At 38.0% G+C, this 19,511-nt stretch overlaps 1 pseudogene; it reads left to right on the top strand.

Moving 5' to 3' along the window:
* Positions 1–523: 523 nt before the first annotated feature.
* LOC149250386 (putative E3 ubiquitin ligase SUD1) overlaps positions 524–19,511 on the top strand; it is a 48,647-nt pseudogene continuing 29,659 nt past the window's right edge.

Genomic DNA, 19,511 nt, shown 5'->3' with positions numbered 1-19,511 from the left:
CCAATTTAGGAATTAAAAAGTGCTTGGAAAAGGTGTAAGCTTGCGCTTGTCCTTAATTGCTTAAGTGATTTACGTTTATTTGCTTTGTTGATATTTAAGCACACAACAATAAATGAAATGCAAAAAATAAGCAACACATAACAACGATATAATATGGAGTTCACCCTGATATCTTGGGTTACGTCTCCTTGAGCTATAGTCAACTCAACTAGGCTCTCTGGGATTATGGCATAAGTTCTTTTACAAGCACCATGCTCAACTCCATTGGATTACACAGAAACAATGGGTTTAGAATGCCATCTTACCCCGCTGGCTGTCCTCACTCTACAGACAGATCTAGGCTTCTCTCGACTTGACTCCTTCAATCACCACTCTGAGCAATCTTTCTCTAACTTGCACCAACTCTCTTAGAATTCTCTCACTGTCTCTGGAATGCCTTCTTCTATCTTCAACAAACTCTGGACACTAGCAACAGCTTCACCATTTCGATCTTTTTGCTGTTCTACAACTTCACTACGATATCATGGATCTTGGAAGTCTGCCTCCAACCTCTGGTGGCTATGCCTCTGTCAAGAACTCTAGCTCTGCAGCTTTGGTGCTCTTGCTCTTGGCTCTAGCTCTGGTTCTCACGAGCCTCTCTCGGCCTCTGTGTGCATCAATGGTTCACTCGACCTCTAAGCGCCCCTTAGCAACCTTCGAGCGACCTTCAACAATATCTCCCCAACCCCTGGTCAATCATTCTCTCTGTGCTTTTGTAACGCATTGGTTACAGTCCTCCATCATGGAAAACCATGTGTTTCCCCAAAAGAATCACTTTCTCATTAACATGAATCAGCAGGCATAGGAAAACCGCACCATTCGGCCTTCCTCCTGCGAAAACAGCCAAAAATGAAATACACAGGGAAAACTGACAAAAACAAATGTTTGAGTGTTTTCCCAGACTTCAAATATTATAGGATTGCGCTTAAAATTGTATTGGGTCTGCCATCCCATCGCAAATTTTGATCGCATTGCGTATTGTCCAAAAAAACCAATACATGGGAAATACATAGAAATCATGAGTTCCCAGATTTCAAATATTATGGAATCGGGTCTATAAACCCATCGGGTCTGACCCTTATAGGCATATCACTATTGCAAATCACATGGTGCATGTATCTCCCCTTTGGATTGGGGATCTGCTGATCACCGATTAAATCTGGACCATCCATTCCTTTCTCGGTCCGATGGCTGATATCACACATCGCATATTGCTATCACATTACCCCTTTGTATCGGGAATCACCAATCGTCGATTGCCGATGACCCTGATTAGATCTTGACCGTTGATCTAACTCCTCGAACCAATGGCTGACATTGCACATCACGTATCGCTATCACATATCGCATTTGGAACAGCCCGGGGGTTCTTTCAATTGACTATGGATTGTGCCAACTTGATCCGCTGATCCGATCATCAACCATCACAATGTCGCATAATTGCAATTTCCAAGTCTGGGGTTCGATATCGGGTGAAGGCCTACCTCTGATGCGATAAGTCGGAAATCGCGATCGGGGTTCCTTCTGCCCTTGCCTTAAGTCCATCCCTTTTCACATTTGCGATGCGATTTCCTTAAGGATCATTTTATGCCATTTTTAGAAGAAATGCCTGCTTTTCAAAGGACAAAGGAAACCTTCTTTCTGTGATAACATCATCATCCGAAGTCCATTTTAGCCCATTCAAATTGCATCAGATTCAGAATGAAAAGATTTATGCAATGGGACAATTTCCAGGAGCAGCCCTTGACTTTCATTTTCCTCTGTGAGGAACATTTTTAGACTTTGAAGTCTATTCTAGATCCATTTTGGATCACACCTTCCCACTAAAAGAACTTTTGGTCTCCAAAAGACTGACATACTGATATGAACAGTAAATGAGAGTAACAACACCCTCTTCTTTCAACCTCCATACACTTGCCTTGCATAGTGCCCCTAAAGCAAAGCCTTTGACCACTTTCCTTCCTGGATGTGTTGGTCCTCTTAGGAAGAACTATTTTCCTCCTTGACTTCCTGCAGAACTCCTGTTGAAAAGGGCACAGAAGGTAGTTTGAACTTTTGTTCCTTGATCATTGATCCAAGGTGGCTCAAACAAATGTGAAGTTACATCTGCTTCACAAAATTTTCATTTGTATCTGTTTGACAAGCTGCCAACAACAACTGTTAACAACAACAGCAATACAGACAACAATTGGATGGCCTAAAACTCCTGCTTCAACAAAAGAAATAGATTTTCACATCTTGTGAATACCTCCATGTCTTACATCTACATACAAATGATGGAATAGATAACAAGCCCACAAAACATGCCTTTAAAACAAATGACCCTTCAAGTCAAGCATGTAGAAAAGATCTCAAGGATTCTTTTCAAAAGATGAAACACTTCATCATCATCTCCATCTTGGAGACCAAATCAACTTTTTCCAATTCAATATTGCATGCATGTTTAAAACAAAGCAATCAACCCTTCAAGTTAATTACACATACATGTTCAAATACAAGGAAATTATCAACATCCATGTGTTCATGCACATTAAGCTTATGCATGAATTTCATCTTTCAACTTTTGCTTAAGTACACTGTACTTTCAAAGATGAGATGAAATATAATGTTACAACAATAAAGTGAGTCTCCTACTCAACTTTTCCATTCACCTTCTTGGTAAAATCTTGCAACTTGCATTCCATTAACAAAGAAATGCAAATAGATGCAAAAAGACATGCAATCTTAATCGGATAACAACTCTAACCATTTCTTACCAATCCATTTCAAAGGTGCTACCTTTGTCTGCACATCAACATCAACGTGTGAATCATCCTGAAACACATCATTCATGGAATCTTCCTTTCCATTTCTACCATTTTCTCTTTCCACCTTCTTCAAGTTTCATGGAAGCATTGTTGGATCCAAAGTCCAACATTTTGCAGCAATGTGTCCTTGCTTATGGCAGTAAGTGCAACACATGTGCATCCTCTTGAAAACATGATTTGCCTTGTCCAATGGACCTTTGGCTTCTTGTTTCCTTTCCTTCAAAAGTTTCCTGTATGTGGCCATTCTCTTCCAACATCTAGAAACATTATGGTTATCTAGACCATAAAAGGAACATGCAACTCTTTTTCAATGCTTACATGGAAATTTATCATGCTTATCATAATCAAAAGGAATGTGGTTAGAACCAGATTTATACCTTTCTCTTTCACCTTTATTGCATTCATGAGGAGGTGAATCAAATGAAGAAGTGGCTCCCTTGGGAACACCATCAATCTCTTCAAGATTGTTAGAGCTTCCATAACTCTCTGGCTCAAGTGCATTCTTATAAACACCTACATCCTACAAATGACGTTTCAAGCTATCAAATTCTCCATTAATACAATCTTTACACTCTTGAGGTAGAAGACTTGTAATGAAACTCCTTCTTGGAACTGTTTCAATGGCCTTCATGGCATCTTTGGAACTTTCTCCATAAGACTGTCCATAGCCAAGACCCAAATACTTAGGCCTTCCCTCAGCTATTACTGTCTCAAAAATACCCTGTACATGTTTGCCCAAGCCTTTTCCTTCATAGCCCATCTTGGACATTAGCTTGGAACCTACGCCTCTGGTATGTTTTTCAAAAGAACCAATATAAACATTCTTAGAGGAATTTGAAGACAAATAGGAATTGTTTACCTCTTCTTCAAGTTGATACTTGACTTAGGCATCTTTGGAAACAAAGAGTTGTGTCTCCAACTCATGCATCCTTTTCAGGTTCATATTTTCAATATGAAGTTGCCTCTCCATTTCCTAGAATTTGTCAGAAAGCGACTGCTTCTCTTCCTCCATGGAATTCAACTACTCTCTAAGTATGCTGCTCTTCCTTCCATCCTCATACATTTCTCTCACCATATCCATCATGGTGGACAAGTCTTGCTTCATGTCTTCATCAAAGACTCTTGTGAAGAAAGAAGAATTTGACGATTCGCTTGTAGAAGTTGTCATTATGCCAATGAACAAAAGAACTTCAAACAAGATTAATAAAGAGCTTATTCGGCAACCTTTTGCAACAAACCTCCTGTGCTTCAAGGATTGCTTTGAGGTCCTTTGGGATAAGAAGAATTCCTTCAACCCTTCTTCCTTTTTGTCCTCTCCTGGACTTAGCTATAAATAGCTTTCCCTTAATCTCTGCAAACAAACATACAATCAACCTCTGACTGTTTAAACACCTTTCAGACAAGCAATATTTTCTCTGTCAATCAAGCATTCTGATTTGATACCACTTGCTCTGGTATAACCAGCTTTGGTATCACGTTCTTTGAAGGTGGAGTTAATCAAACATAAGCTTCGATACCACCTGATCTAAAAATGGGGTACTAAAGGCTTCTTGTCAGCTCAAAAGAACCTCTCCCATTTCCAAAGTTTAAATATTTCCAAGACCCTATGATTAACCAATTGTGGAATTAAAAAGTGCTTGAAATAGGTGTATTCTTGTGTTTGTCCATAACTGCTTAAGTGCTTTATGTTTATTTTCTTTGCTGATATTTAAACACACCCAACAATAAATGCAATGCAGCAAATAAGAAACACATAACAACAATATAATATGGAGTTCACCCTGATATCTTGGGCTACGTCTCCTTGAGCTCTAGTCAACTCAACTAGGCTCTATGGGATTATGGCATAGGTTCTTTTACAAGCTCCACGGTCAACTCCATTGTATTACATAGAAACCATGGGTTTAGAATGCCATATTACTCCGTTGGCTGTCATCACTCTGCAGATAGATCTAGGCTTCTCTAGACTTGACTCCTTCAATCAGCACTTTGAGCGATATTGCTCTAGCTTTCACCAACTCCCTTAGAATTCTCTCACTGTCTCTGGAATTCTTTCTTCTACCTTCAGCACACTCTAGACACCAACAACAACTTGACCATTTCGATCTCTTTGCTATTCTACAGCTTCACTATGGCATCATGGCTCTTGGAAGTCTATTTTGAGCTATGTGGCTCTGAGGCTCTACCTCCAACCTCTGGTGGCTATACCTCTGTTAAGCACTCTGGCTCTGTGGCTCTGGTGCTCTTGCTCTCAGTTCTAGCTCTGGCTCTTGGCTCTTGCTTTGGCTCTCATGATCTTCTCTAGGCCTCTACGTGCATCAATGGTCCGCTCGACCTCCAAGAGCCCCTTAGCAACCTTCCAGCAACCTTCAGCAATCTCTCTCCGACCCCTGGTCAATCATGCTCTCTGTGTTTTTGTAACGCATCGGTTACATTACTCCATCATGGAAAACCATGTGTTTCCCCAAAAGAATCAATTTCTCATTGCCATGAATCAGCTGGCATAGGAAAACCCAACCGTCCGGCCTTCCTCCTACGGAAATAGCAAAAAATGCAATACACAGGAAAAACTGACAAAAACACATGATTGAGCATTTTCCCGAACTTCAAATATTATAGAATCACGCTTGAAATCCTATCGGGTCCACCATCCCATCGCAAATCACAATCGCATGGCATATTGGCCAAAAAAACCAATACACGGGAAATACAGAGAAATCCTAAATTCCCAGATTTCAAATATTATGGAATTAGGTCTATAAACCCATCGGGTCTGACCCTTATCAGCATATTGCTATCGCAAATCGCATGGTGCATGTATCGCCCCTTTGGATCGGGGATCTACCGATCGCAGATCACCGATTAAATCTAGACCGTCCATTCCTTTCCCGATCCGACGGCTGATATCACATGTCAGATATGGCTATTGCATTGGCCCTTTGTATTGGGGATCACCGATCATCGATCGCCAATCACCCCGATTAGATCTTGACCATTGATCTGACTCCTCGATCCGATGGCTAACATTGCACGTCGCGTATCACTATCACATATCGCATTTGGAATGGCCCGGGAGTTCTTTTCATTGACTATGGACTATGCCGACCCGATCCACTGATCTGATCATTGGCCATCACAATGTCACATAATCACAATCGCCAAGTCTGGGGTACAATATCGGGTGAAGGCCTACCTCCGATGTGATAAGTCAAAAGTCGCAATCGGGGTTCCTTCCGCCCTTGCCTTAAGTCCACCCCATTGCACATTTGCGATGTGATTTCCTTAAGGAGATTTTTATGCCATTTTTAGAAGAAATGCCTCCTTTTCAAAGGACAAAGGCAACCTTCTTTCTGTGATAACTTCATCATCCGAAGTCCATTTTAGCCCATTTAAATTGCATCAGATTCAGAATGAAAATATCTATGCAATGCGACTATTTCTAGGAGCAGCCCTTGACTTTCATTTTCCTCTGTGAGGAACATTTTTAGACTTAGAAGTCTATTCTAGGTCCATTTTGGGTCAATGAGACCCCTATGCTCAGATATGTTATTTACACATGTAGATTACGTATTCGTGATATGTTTGAAAAATGCCTATCACGGCTAGTAGGGGTCCAGTCAAAGTCTTACTCAAGTAATTACATTTGTACTATCATTTCCTTGTTATTTTATTGTTATGAATATGTCATTCAATTTTGGGCAGTGACCTGGGTTTTGGGCCTAAAAACGTGGCTCAAATCATGGGAACGTTGGCACAAAGCTGTGCAAAATAGTCCTTGGACGCTATCTCGTAGGCTTGTGAGAGTTTCTAGAGATCCCTGGACACTAGCATGCCCATAGCATGAGAGCGTAGAAAGGTCAAGTGGTCCAAAATCTCAGTGGGACCCAGGGGCTGGTTGGTAGCAAGGTTGGATTAGTTCCTGGGGGTCCTAATGCTGATGTTGAATGTTTTTATGGTGTGTTTTAATTGGTTCCACTTCCCTACTATAACTTATGACGTCAAATCATATCATAGTAGCCTCTCGTCGCATGTTTACCCCAACTGGATGGTTGCTTGGGTAGGTGTGGGAGGAGGGTGTTACATCATGTGACTACCAAGCTGAGAAATCCCATTCAATGCTCGTGGAATTATTCACAGGTCACCATACCATAATATTGATATTTGTTTGATGTAAAGTATTTGGTTTATAATTTTTTAGGAGTGGAGTTAGAAAATATTTTTAGCCTTCCATGGTCACATAAACAATTTTCTATCTGAAGAAAACATATTTATTTTGACTTGTATATTATTTGGATGGACTATGACCCTATGGGGTTAGTATTTCATGTAAAGATATATTTGAAGTGACCTTCCTCCTTTTTTATTTCTCATGAATTTAGTTCATTACAAAAAAATTGTTTATTTTTCCTACTACTCCTTCAAAATTGTAAGTTGGAAGGGTTTATACTATATTCGTTTATGTAGTGTCTATTTCTCATAAAAAAGGTTGTAACTGTCAATATTGTTCTTTATACACTACACTATTTGATATGTATAGTCTGTGGCATTACATGGGTTTCTTCCTATAAAATATTTGTATATTTGTGTTCAAAATTTCTTCTTGCAACATATACAAATTCCTCGTCATAGGAATAAATTGAATGTTTCTTTATACTAGTAGATTCTCCATAATGTAGCCACTATATAATTATCTTCACCTATTATGAAATATATGTAGATTTTCCTGTAGATTCGCAGCTCATGTAATGTATTAAAACACAAGACAAGAATCTACTCTACTCTTTAAATAGTAGAAACCAATAGATCAATGAAAACAATAATCGACAAGAGGAAGATAATCGAAGACACATAATACAATTGTTTCTCTAGGGAAAGCCACTACTCAAAACCCTAACTATCTATTGCATTAATCATAAATATGAGTGATAATACAAAGCTTGTTCTCACAAGAACAATTCCGCACAAGTATGATCAACTCTCTGCCTCACAAGCCCACACTAACCAACACTTAGCCAATTTTTATTACCTGTTGAGCCCCTATTTCCTTGTGAAATTCCTAGAGGAATTAGCCTCTATTTAATGAGGAAATCCTTCTTCCATAATTGTGCAATCTAAACTTAGGTCCTCAACTGATTGCATGCACCATCTACACAACTCGAAAAATTATACAACCGATAGTAGATTGTCCCTGCACTCTACTCTCAACTGGGTCTTCATCTGAACTAACATGCATGAGTTATTTATGAGTGAATATTCAGTTAGTTGGTGTGGCACAAAGGATGCACTGGTGCAACAACTCACTACCAGACCTCTACTAGTTCCTTCAATAGTAAGAACTAGTTTAACTGACTATAACTGAGTTAGACTGAGTTATCTAATTACAACTCCAATGAACTCAATGTGGACACCTAAAAATTAGGTATTAAATATACATGACTACACAAAGACTTTCAACTTGAAATTCCTAAGCTAATTAAGCTTAATTAACTATTTACAAGTTGCTATGAGAATAGAATTCAATTTTAATTCACAACTTAGTTCAAGGAAAAATTAATCGAATTTCTTGTTGCCATTTCTCAACACTCCCTCTCAACAAGAAACGGATTATCAGCAACCCCAATCCTATCTCTGTGAAACTCGAATTTACTTCTTGACAATTAATTTGTCAAAATGTCAACATCTTACTCCTTTGTGGGAATGTACTCCAACAACATAATCCGGTTAATACACAATCTCGAAGATGATGATATCAAATATCAATATTCTTGGACCAATAATGAAAAACTGGATTTTCAGAGAGTTTGATACAACTCTGGTTATCGTAGTAAATCACAGTTGGATCCATCTACTTACCAAACAAACCAACTAGGATCTTCCTCATCCAAATGGCCTAAAATGTTGTTTGAATTGCAGCCATGTACTCTACCTATGACGAACTAAGTGCAACCAATCTCTATTTCATATTGTACCAAGAAACTACCGCTAACCCAATACTAAAGATCCCTCCTGATGTGCTCTTCCTGTCAGATGGACTCCCTACCCAATCTGCATCGGTGAAGCCTTGAAGCTTCACTCCCTCTATCTCTTTGTACCATAATCCATACTGAGTAGTGCCTTTGAGGTATCTCAACACATGCTTTGTCACCTTCCAATACAACTTGGTAGGCATCACCATCGCTTGACTAAGTTGGTTAACTGCATAGCACATATCTGGTCATGTGTTCACCAAATACATGAGTGAACCTACAAGATTCATGTAAAAAGTAGCTTCCACTACTTCCCCTGAAGTAGTATCCTCCTTCCTGCAGTTACCTTCTAGAGGAGTCTCCATGGGTTTGTTTCTCTCCATGCATAACCCCCTAAGTATCTCGTTGGCATACTTTCCCTAAGACACAAACAATCCCCCATCGCCCTGCCATACTTCCATGCCTAGAAATTAATGCATGATCCCCATGTCCTTTATCTCAAACTCCCTTACAAGGTTGTCCTTTCAACACTTGATCAATTGGTCTTCACTTGTCAGAATCAAATCGTCAACATACAAAACTATGATCAACAATTTACCTTCAACCCCTATATGGTACAGATCCGCATTCACTTCACTCTTGGTGAATCCCAACCTCGTGAAGTAGCTACCGATCCTGGTGTACCAAGCATGGGGTTCTTGCTTTAACCCATACAATGACCTGTTGAGTTGTGATGCAGGATCATTGGCTCAGAATTATCATTGTACTTTAGTAGACATAGGGGTTCTTGTGTTTTAAGGAAGTTGGTTTCCTAAGTGTTAAATTAATGTAATTATTTAGGCTTTTGAGTGATTTTAATGAGAATAAGAATTAATTAAGTATTGTGAGGCATAATTGTAAATGTTCTTGAATGTTGGAGAACATGAGAGATTTAGGATAGTTGAAAGATTTGGGAATCAATTGTAAATCTTAGATTAGGAATTGGTTTCATGATTTGAGGAGCTAGAGAGGACCCTTAGAGATTAAGAAGATATTTTAGGTTTTTGTTGAGAAAGTTATGGATCTAAACTAGGAATTGGTTATAGAATCCTTTGGTATAAATGTAAGCCTAAAAGGCATAGAAAGGTCTTATCTAGAAAGAGGTTAGATAGTTAGGGGTCAGGTAACTAGGAATTAGTTCGAGAGTTAGATAGGTTTTATTGTAAGCCTACGTGCAGGTAGGAAAACAGAGGCCACTAATTAGAAAAGCAAGCCATAGAGAGAGAGACTCTTACGTAAATATTTATTTATCAATACAGCAAATTCAATTCTTGAATTGTGTTGTGTGTATTGATTAATGGAGTTATGAATTGTATGAATTAGTGTAATTCTACATAGTATATGTATCCAGGTGGAGTTCGAACAGAACATAGAGAAGAAGGAGGATGAAGGATCATGGTTTGATCATTGAATCTAGTTGAAGGATCAATGTGAAGTTCAGGAGCGACAATTATTTGAGCACATGGAGTAAGTCCAAGAGGGATTTGTGTTGCAAAACAATCAAATACCGAAACCTTGAAGTAAACTGAAACCACGAAAAAAACGGAGTGAATAGAAGGAAAAAGAAATGAAGTGACGCTGCACATGAGTCACTAGATCTATGAGATCAACGAACGAGGTTGAAGGTGATGGGCGAACAAGATTAATTTGTGTAGAATGGAGTCAAGAAGATGAGTAGCGGAGATGAAGCCATGTGTTGGCAGAAGGACAAAGCGGTTTTTGTAAGCAGACGTGGTTTTCGCATGGCCTCAAAACTGTAAGTGGTTTCCAGAAAACAGACTTGATGAGGTTTATGAACCATATCTTAATTCAGTTGAAGTCCGGAGGTGACCAGACCGTCCATTGAATCTAGGATAGGATGGATATCTCGTGCTATGAAAGCACAGAGGAATATTTGAAAAACGAACCCGATGAGAGTTTATACAGGGGGTTAAATCTTGTTGAGATTCGGTGATGAGGACCATTTGTTGGTGGAATGACTAGATGGATATCACATGGAGAATGTGTGCACAGGTTAATACGTTGAGTGGAACCAGTATGGTTATGGACTAGGGTTAAGTTTATTTGAGTTCCGGTGGATGAATGGGTTAATGTTGTGATACGACGCAATAGTCGTTGATCTGGTGGAGTGAAATCAGCAATGGAGATTGAACACGATAAGTTGAGCATCAATAAATGTGCCAAGGTATTAGATTGGTGTAAAAGGTAAGGCTTACATGTGTTTTGTGGAGTATTTCTATTATACGAGAAATAATAGAAATAAAGCGGGATTAATGAATTAAAATGTTAGGTGAAGTTTAAACAAAGTCTGAGGCCATGGTGTGGTTAATGTTGGGTTAAGTCGAGACCAAGGTTAAGAGGGTATGGTTAATACGCACGGGATTAAGGATTAAGAAAAGTTTAGGAAGGTTGTATAATGTTCCGATTAAAGGGTTAATTAAAGTTTAGACTTTGGGTTAATCACATGAAATGTTTCCGCATGAAGTTTAATTAAGAAGCCAAAATCCTTAATTTGTGAAGGTTTGACTAGGCAGGGAAATTAAAATTCCTGGGACATAATAGATTATGCATTTTATATGGAAATTGCGGGTAAAGTCAGCTTAGGTGGTGTCAAATTGGCACACATGTGGCTCACAGTTTAAGGTCTCAAAACCTTCAGGCTACTTGATGTACACCTCTTCCTCAATTGTGTCATTAAGGAAGGTTTTGTTTACATCCATTTGATATATCTTCCAACCCACTTGCGTTGATAGTGCCAATATAGATTTGATCAATGAGTACCTTGCAACATGAGAAAAGGTCTCATCATAGTCAATCCCCTCTACCTGTGAAAAGCCACGGGCCATAAACTTGGCCTTATGCTTCTTCACACTACCATATGCAACTTGCTTTACCTTGTAAAGCCATCAGAAGCTCACCACATCCCAAACATTGTTATGAACTATGGAGTCATACTCTTCCACCATGGCATCAACCCAAATAGGTTGCTACACTGCCTCCTCAAAGGAAGATGGCTCTTTCTCAACACATCTGCTCATAAGAGCCACCTATCCAGTGTACCTCTCAGGTGACCTCTTCTGCCTACACTGAGATGTGGGTAATTCTAGATTCTCCTGTTCATCATGCAATAATGTGTCAGCTTCTCTAGTTCACTTTCTCCCATCTCTGGAAGACTCTACCTTAGTGGATGTCTCCACTCCAGGATCATCTACATGTGGTTGCTACATATCAATCTCAGGCTCCTCAACCTTAGGAGCTAAAATCTCCCCAACAACATGTAGCTCAAGCTCTCTCTCAAGGGAAACTTTCATGGTATTATCCTGATCAAATCTAACATCCCTGCAAACCACTATCATCCTGTTGGTCAGCAAGTACACCCGATAGTTGTGAGGTGTATCAGTGTACCCCACAAATATTCCAAAATTTGTTGTCAACTCAAGCTTCTTCTGTGCATCTTTGGTCACATGGAAATATACCAATGACACAAAAATTCTAAAGTGACCAACATCTAGTCTCTTACCAGAATAAGCCTCCTCTGGTGTCTTCATCCCAAGAATCTGATGCGGGCTATGGTTCTACAAATAAATCGTTGTGTTGCATGCCTCAACCCACAAGTGTAGTGGTAGGTCCTGATTATGCAAATCGCCCGTGTTGCCCCTACAATTCTTTTGTTCTTCCTCTTAGACACCTCATTCTCTTGTGGGTTATGGGATGCTGTCAACTCCCATTTAATCCCTTCTTCTGACCAAAATATTTCTCAACAAATGCTTTAAATTCACAAAAAATTGTGAAATTTTGATCCCTCTTCTCCATGGAAAATATCTAGCGATTACGAGAAAATTCGTCAACAAATATAACATATTAGTTGTGTTTGGTCGTGGATGTTGTCGATAATCGTGCACACACATATGAATGGACTCGATCTAGAATCTCTTCTTCTCAACTCTATCTGTCATGAAAGGAAGACTTGGTGTATTTTCGCAAAGTACACCCCTTCCATGTATGAACATTCATTAGCGTACCTTTGGGAAGACCAGTAGAGATCTGTTGCATGATTTTCAAAGCCCCATGATGCAACTGACCTAATCACCTAAGCCACAACTCACCAATGTCTTGGCTTTGCACCTTCTATTCTTTCGTGCTCAAGGAAGCCCAATCCTCTACCTCAAGCTTATAGATATTCTTATCTCGAATCCCTATCTTCTTTACTTGACCCATGGCTATGTGTCAAAGGAACATCTTTCCTTTTGAGAAAATCACATGATAGCCTCTATCCTCAAACATGGTGACTGATAATAAGTTCTTCTTCAACCCAAGCACATACATAACATCCCTCAAGCTGAGAGGAGCACCCTGCTCCTTCTAAAAAGTAACTGTGGCTAATCTAGTAGTGTTATACTTCCCATCGTCACCCATCTCGATATGCATCTAGAGATCCTTCTCCTCGAGGTCACTGAACAACTCTTTGTCACTAGTCATATGGAATGAAGCTCCACTATCAAGGTACCATACATTACCCATCATTGATAAAACCATGCATGAAATGACATTAAAGTCCATTCAAATTAAGAGGCAAAAGCCTCACTTATCACTACTCCTGAGGAATTCTTCTTGGACTTCTTCAGCGGACAATTTGTAGAAAAATGGTCCAACTTGTGACAATGAAAGTACTTAAATTTTGTAATGTCTTTATTGTTACCTCCATGGAAAGATTCTGATTTGGAATGGGATGCCTTCCCTTTCCCTTTCCTTGCCTTACTCGCCAAGGCACAATTTTCCTCATCATAAGTCTTTGATGAGGAACCATCTTTGGTGTTCCTTCTAATCTCCTCCTTCATTAAATCCGACCACAGTTGTTCCCAATCTGGTAGCTTCTCCCTCCCATTGACAAAGTCCTGATAGCTATTCCAACTCTTTGGAAGGCCTAGGAGAGATAGACTCACCATCTTATCCTCGTAAATGGTTATTCCAACACTTCCAAGCTCATCATGACAATGATTGAACTTGGTCAAGTATTTTGGAATGTTCTCGCCTTTCTCCATCTTGATTTTTCAAAGTTTGTCTTTCAGTGCCAACATTTTATGCTCACTGTTGTTCTCAAATAGGTCCATCAATGCTTTCCACATAGCATACGAAGTTTCCTTCCCATGGATTCTCGAGACATTGTGGTCTCGAACTCCCTCAAGGATTATCCACCTTGCCTTCGCCACACACTTCTTCCATTCGACCAGATTTTGTGAATCCAATGTTGTTGGCTTAGGAATGTCTTGATCAAAAAATTATTTCAAGCCATTATCCTCCATCATAGCCTCCATTATGTCCTTCCAAGATATATAATTCGAGCTTCCTTCCAAGGAATACTCGTGCCACAAATCATAGAATGCCATCTGTCGATCCTAAAGTATGTATTACAAATTCAAATTTCACCTGTAACCCAAAACTCAAAATTTCACAATCTCATTTAGTATACAGTCTTCAGCTTTGATAACATGTAAATTTTCTTGTATTTACACAACTCATGTAATGTACTAGAACACAAGACATAATTTACTCTACTCTTTAAACAGTGGAAACCAATAGATCGATGAAAACAATAATGGACAAGAGGAAGATAATCAAAGGCACATAACACAATTGTTTCTCTAGGGAAAGCCACTTCTCAAAACCCCTACTATCTATTGCATTAATTAGAAATCTAAGTGAGAATACAAAGCTTTTTCTCACAAGAAAAATTCTGCACAAGTATGATCAACACTCTGCCTCACAAGCCTGCACTGACCAACACTTAGCCAATTTCTAATGCCTATTGTTTCCCTATTTCCTTGTTCAATTACTAGAGTAATTAGCCTTTATTTAATGAGGAAATCCTTCTTCCATAACTTTACAATCCAAACTTAGGTCCTCAACTGATTGCATGCACCATATGTATAATTGAGAAAATTATACACAAATAGTACATTGTCCCTGCACTCTAGTCTCAACTAGATCTTCCTCTAAACTGACATTCATGAGTTATTTATGAGTGAATCTTTAGTTATATGGTGTGGCACTGAATATGCACTATTGCACCAACTCACTACTAGACCTCTACTAGTTCCTCCAACAGTTAGAACTAGCTTACTCAGTTAGATTGAGTTATCTAATTACAACTCTAATGAACTCAATCTAGACCCCTAAAAGCTAGGGATCACATATACATGACTATAGAAATACTTCCAACTCGAAATTCCTAAGTTAATTGAACTTAATTAACTATTACAAGTTTCTATGAGAATGGGATTCAATTTTAATTCAAATACAAATTAAACTGGAATTTCTTGTTACCATTTGTCAACAATATAACGCATCACAATGCATAGTATAAACATCTATAGTATTTTTATGTTTTATTTATTTAGGACATATAGATACATCTATGCATTTCCTTGTTTATCTATTCTAGGACATCAAGGATACATGTAACCGAGAATATTTTATAGTTCATGTGTCCTAATATACACAAATTAGTACTAACCTTGAAGGGAAACCCTCATGAACTATTTCTTAGGGGATTTCCAAGGGTTTAACCTAGGTTCAACTCAGAAACTCATTTTGTGATTCTTTATTTAATTTATTATATCTACTACAAAGTAATTATATTTTGGGTTGCATTTCTTTTCTAGAAATAGTTTTAACAATTAATCCAAAATCCAACTTTTACATTCAAGACATTCTAATTGTTGACATAGATTCCTAAGATTCAATTCTTGACAACTAATTTCCGATCTTAATAGTAACATTTCCTTTCTTTTATTTTATTTCAAACCAACATCTGTGTCTGCCTAATATGTGAATACAATACAGTTATTTCTTACATGTACCTGTCTCCCGCTAAACTTCAAGTAATACATGTATCATAATAGTCATTCCAATTTAACTATCTTAACACCAATGTATCATAGGACATCTCTTACCTCTAGGAAGTAATACTTATTTAATATTTCTTTCTAAATTATGTCATAGGTCTCCACATTCCTTCCAACCTTGAACTACTCTTTGTTGGAGTTCCCCTCAAGCTCTTCCTCTAACTATCAGGTAAATGAGAAGGAATTTGGAGGGGTTTCCTCTTTTCCCTATGCAGCATCCTACAAACCCTTTATTGGGTTTACCAATATTTTTCTCCCACTAGTAAGGGTAAAATAGATATTGTCTTTCTCTCACAATATCTATTCTATAATCCACCATAGGTAATTTCTTTCCCACCTTGTCTCTATTCAGGTTGTTTGTCTTCTCTCTTTTCTCTCTGTAAATATTCCGGGTTCCTCTTTTCCAATGGGAAAAACCAATAGATACCTACCATTCCCCAAACCGACACTTGCATAGAAAAAATTTAGATAAAAGAGAGTTCTTTTTCCTCCTTTCCTTCTTTGGCATTACATATTTTTTTAATTATTTACCCTAAGAGTTAGAGTTTAATGTCTCATGTTAGCCTCTGACATAATTATAAGAGAATTTAATTAATTCTATCAATTATTTTCTTATGCTAGGAAATAAAAAAGTATCCAACACATGTCCTTTTTCAATTTTCAAAATAAATAAAAATCATAACACATGTAATTCATAAAGTAATTCTTTTTGACGTATTACCCTCCCCTAAAAATGGGACACCCTCCTCCGTGTTTATCCAAAATTAACAATCAAGTAAACAACATAGGATAAGCCCTCTTCATCTCATCCTCCATCTCCCTGGTGGCCTCTTCCTGTCCAAAGTGATCCCATTGCACATTAACCTCAGTAATGGCTTGATTCTAGAGTATAATCTCCCTCTGATCCATAACTCACAATGGTTCGACAAGGAATTCTCCATCTGGTTCGACCTGTTCATTCCAATCAATTAGATGAGTTGGATGGTGTACATAGTTTTTTGAAACAGATACATAAATAAATTATGAGTTTTAATATGAGCTGGCAATGCTAGTTGGTAAGCCATTGGCCCTACTCTAGCCAATTTTTCAAAGGACCTGCAGAATCGAGAGGCAAATTTAGAGTAGTTTCCAAAGTTTATGTAACTCTTTTTTGGTCTCACTTTAACATAAACATGTTCTCTAACCTGAAACTCTTTATCTATTTTATTTAAATATGTGTAGATTTTTTGTCAGTCTTAGGAATCTTTAAAGTAAATTTATCTGATTTTTATAACCATCTCTTCCATTTCCTTTAGTTCATCCAATCATAACATGAGCTTGTCCTCTAATCGACACTAGTTTATAGGAATATGACACCTTCTCCCACATAATGCTTCAAAAGGGCGCATCTTCAAAGATGATTCATACCCATTATCATAGGTAAATTCCACTAAGTGTAAATAATCCTCCCATATGTATGGGTGTTGCATGAAATACCTTCTTAACATATCTTCGAACATTTGATTGACTCTTTCTGTTTTCTTGTTTGTTTGAGGGTGATAGGAGGTATTAAAACGTAGTTGAGTACCCATCCCCGCAAACAAGGCATTCCAAATGTTGGAATTAAACTTTGGATCCCTATGTGATATAATTACTTTAGGTATGCCATGGAGATGGAAAATATCTTTCATAAAAACTTATGCCACTTTGGCAGCCTTGTAAGTGGACTACACTGGAATAAAATGAGCAGATATTGTAAATTTATCCACCAATACCATGATTGCATCACACTTTTTGTGGGTCCTAGGCAATATGGTAATGAAATCTAGTGTTATCACTTCCCACTTCTATTCAAGTATGGGTAGGGGATTCAACAATCCTGTTGGGTGTTGATGTTCTACATTCACTAGATGGAACTCTTGACATATAGCCAAGTATTATGTTATATCCCTTTTCATTCCAGGCCAGAAGAATTTTTTCTTCAATGCATAGATCATCTTCTTATATCAAGGATGAGATTCATATGGTCTTTTATGACTTTCAACTAAAATTAATCCTTTAATTTCTTCGTCATTTGGAATGTAAAATCTATTCTTGTATATCAACAATCCTCATTGGCTTATTTCAAATTTTGACTGTTCTTTTACACTTTTTCCCCACTTTAATTTTTTCATATTAGATTATAATCATGATCCTGTTGGAAATAATACTGATAGGGGAGGGGGGGTGAATCAGTATTATCAGATCAATAATTTAATTTTCCAAACAGATTTGTATACGCTACATTAGCTAAGTGAACTACTGTGTATACACGACTCTACTTAAGGCAACAAGGATATATTCAGAGAACTTTTGATTTACCCAATTTATCATGCATTGAACTTTAACTAGTATATTAGAAATTTATTAGACAGTGCAGTAAAAGCAGAATAAAGCATCACACATAAGCAACACACATGAAGACCAAGATATAAGGTGGAACCCAATGTGGGTGAAAACCACCTGCTGTTTTCATCTTTGTCTTCTTTTAATAATAAGAAAATCTGTTTACAATTTTGTACTGGTGCAGACTTGTACCAGCACGCAGGCTTCTACCTGCAAAAGGTTACAACCTTCTCTCGTTCTCCAGCTTCTCCTGGAAGGGAGTTAGAACCCCCTAACTTTTGTACTAGCTGATATGTTTACTAGTACGTAGGTTGTGACCTACAGAAGGCTACGACCTTCCCTTTTCAACCAACGACCATATTTCATAAATTTTTAGACTGGATCCATCAACAACATCATAACTATAATTCAATCATCAAATACATCTTCATCAACCAATCAATTTCTGAACCAACCACAACCGAATCAATCAATCACTTTGACAACCCTTCAATCTGATCATTCAGAATACTATCACCAGAATGTAGTAACCATAACCCAAACTAGAACCCAGAATTCTGCAGTAGTAAACATAAACAACTGAAACATATTTTATAAGGTATACACTACTTCCATGTGTCTAACCTATGTGTATACACACTTTTCTTAAAACCAACCAGCATATACATCTAAAAATATTAATTTATAATTTTGCAGCTATTATAGACTTCAGTTATACCAAGATCATAATATTTACAGAACAATACATGCATCAGCATACAAATCTAGAATAAACACGATAAAACCATATAAAGATAGTTCAATTCAAGCCTTAAGATCTTGATCCATCATTAGATCTTATCCTCCATCAACCGCAAAGGTTCATCCCTGGTTTAGATCAAGCATAACACCATAAGCCAATAACATGCATACTAGAACTCAAAGTTCATCAGATATTCAATACTTGCCCACCTTGGCCTAATGACCTTCTCCTCCTTTTATAGTTTTAGGCCTTTCTCAATACCATGGACCAAAACCACTTGGGACCAATACCTTGGACCAAATACCTAGGGTAAATACCTCGGACTAGATACTTTGGACCAATACCATGGATCAAAATACCATGGACCAAAAGCTTAGTTTTCCAAGGTATATGCTTTTTTACTTCTGTGAAAGTGCGTGTGTATGTTATATGCTCCTTTTGTTCCATTAACCTACATTTATACGCTGCTTGGTCAAGGTGAACCTACGTATACCTCTCTTTCTTCATTCTTTGAAGTCTGAGATGCAATTCTTTGTTGTTGTCATGTTGTACTGTGATCTTTCATCTGAGAGAGTTTCCTTCTGAACTGATTCCTTGAAACTACCCTGCATTTCATTACATCTGTAAACACAACTGTCATGCTTTCTAT

The sequence above is a fragment of the Pinus tabuliformis genome, chromosome 7 (assembly GCF_031772625.1).
Source record: "Pinus tabuliformis cultivar Carrire ecotype Pingquan chromosome 7, CPIR1, whole genome shotgun sequence".
NCBI classification, from domain to species: domain Eukaryota; kingdom Viridiplantae; phylum Streptophyta; class Pinopsida; order Pinales; family Pinaceae; genus Pinus; species Pinus tabuliformis.
This window is presented reverse-complemented; position numbering and strand designations above follow the sequence as displayed.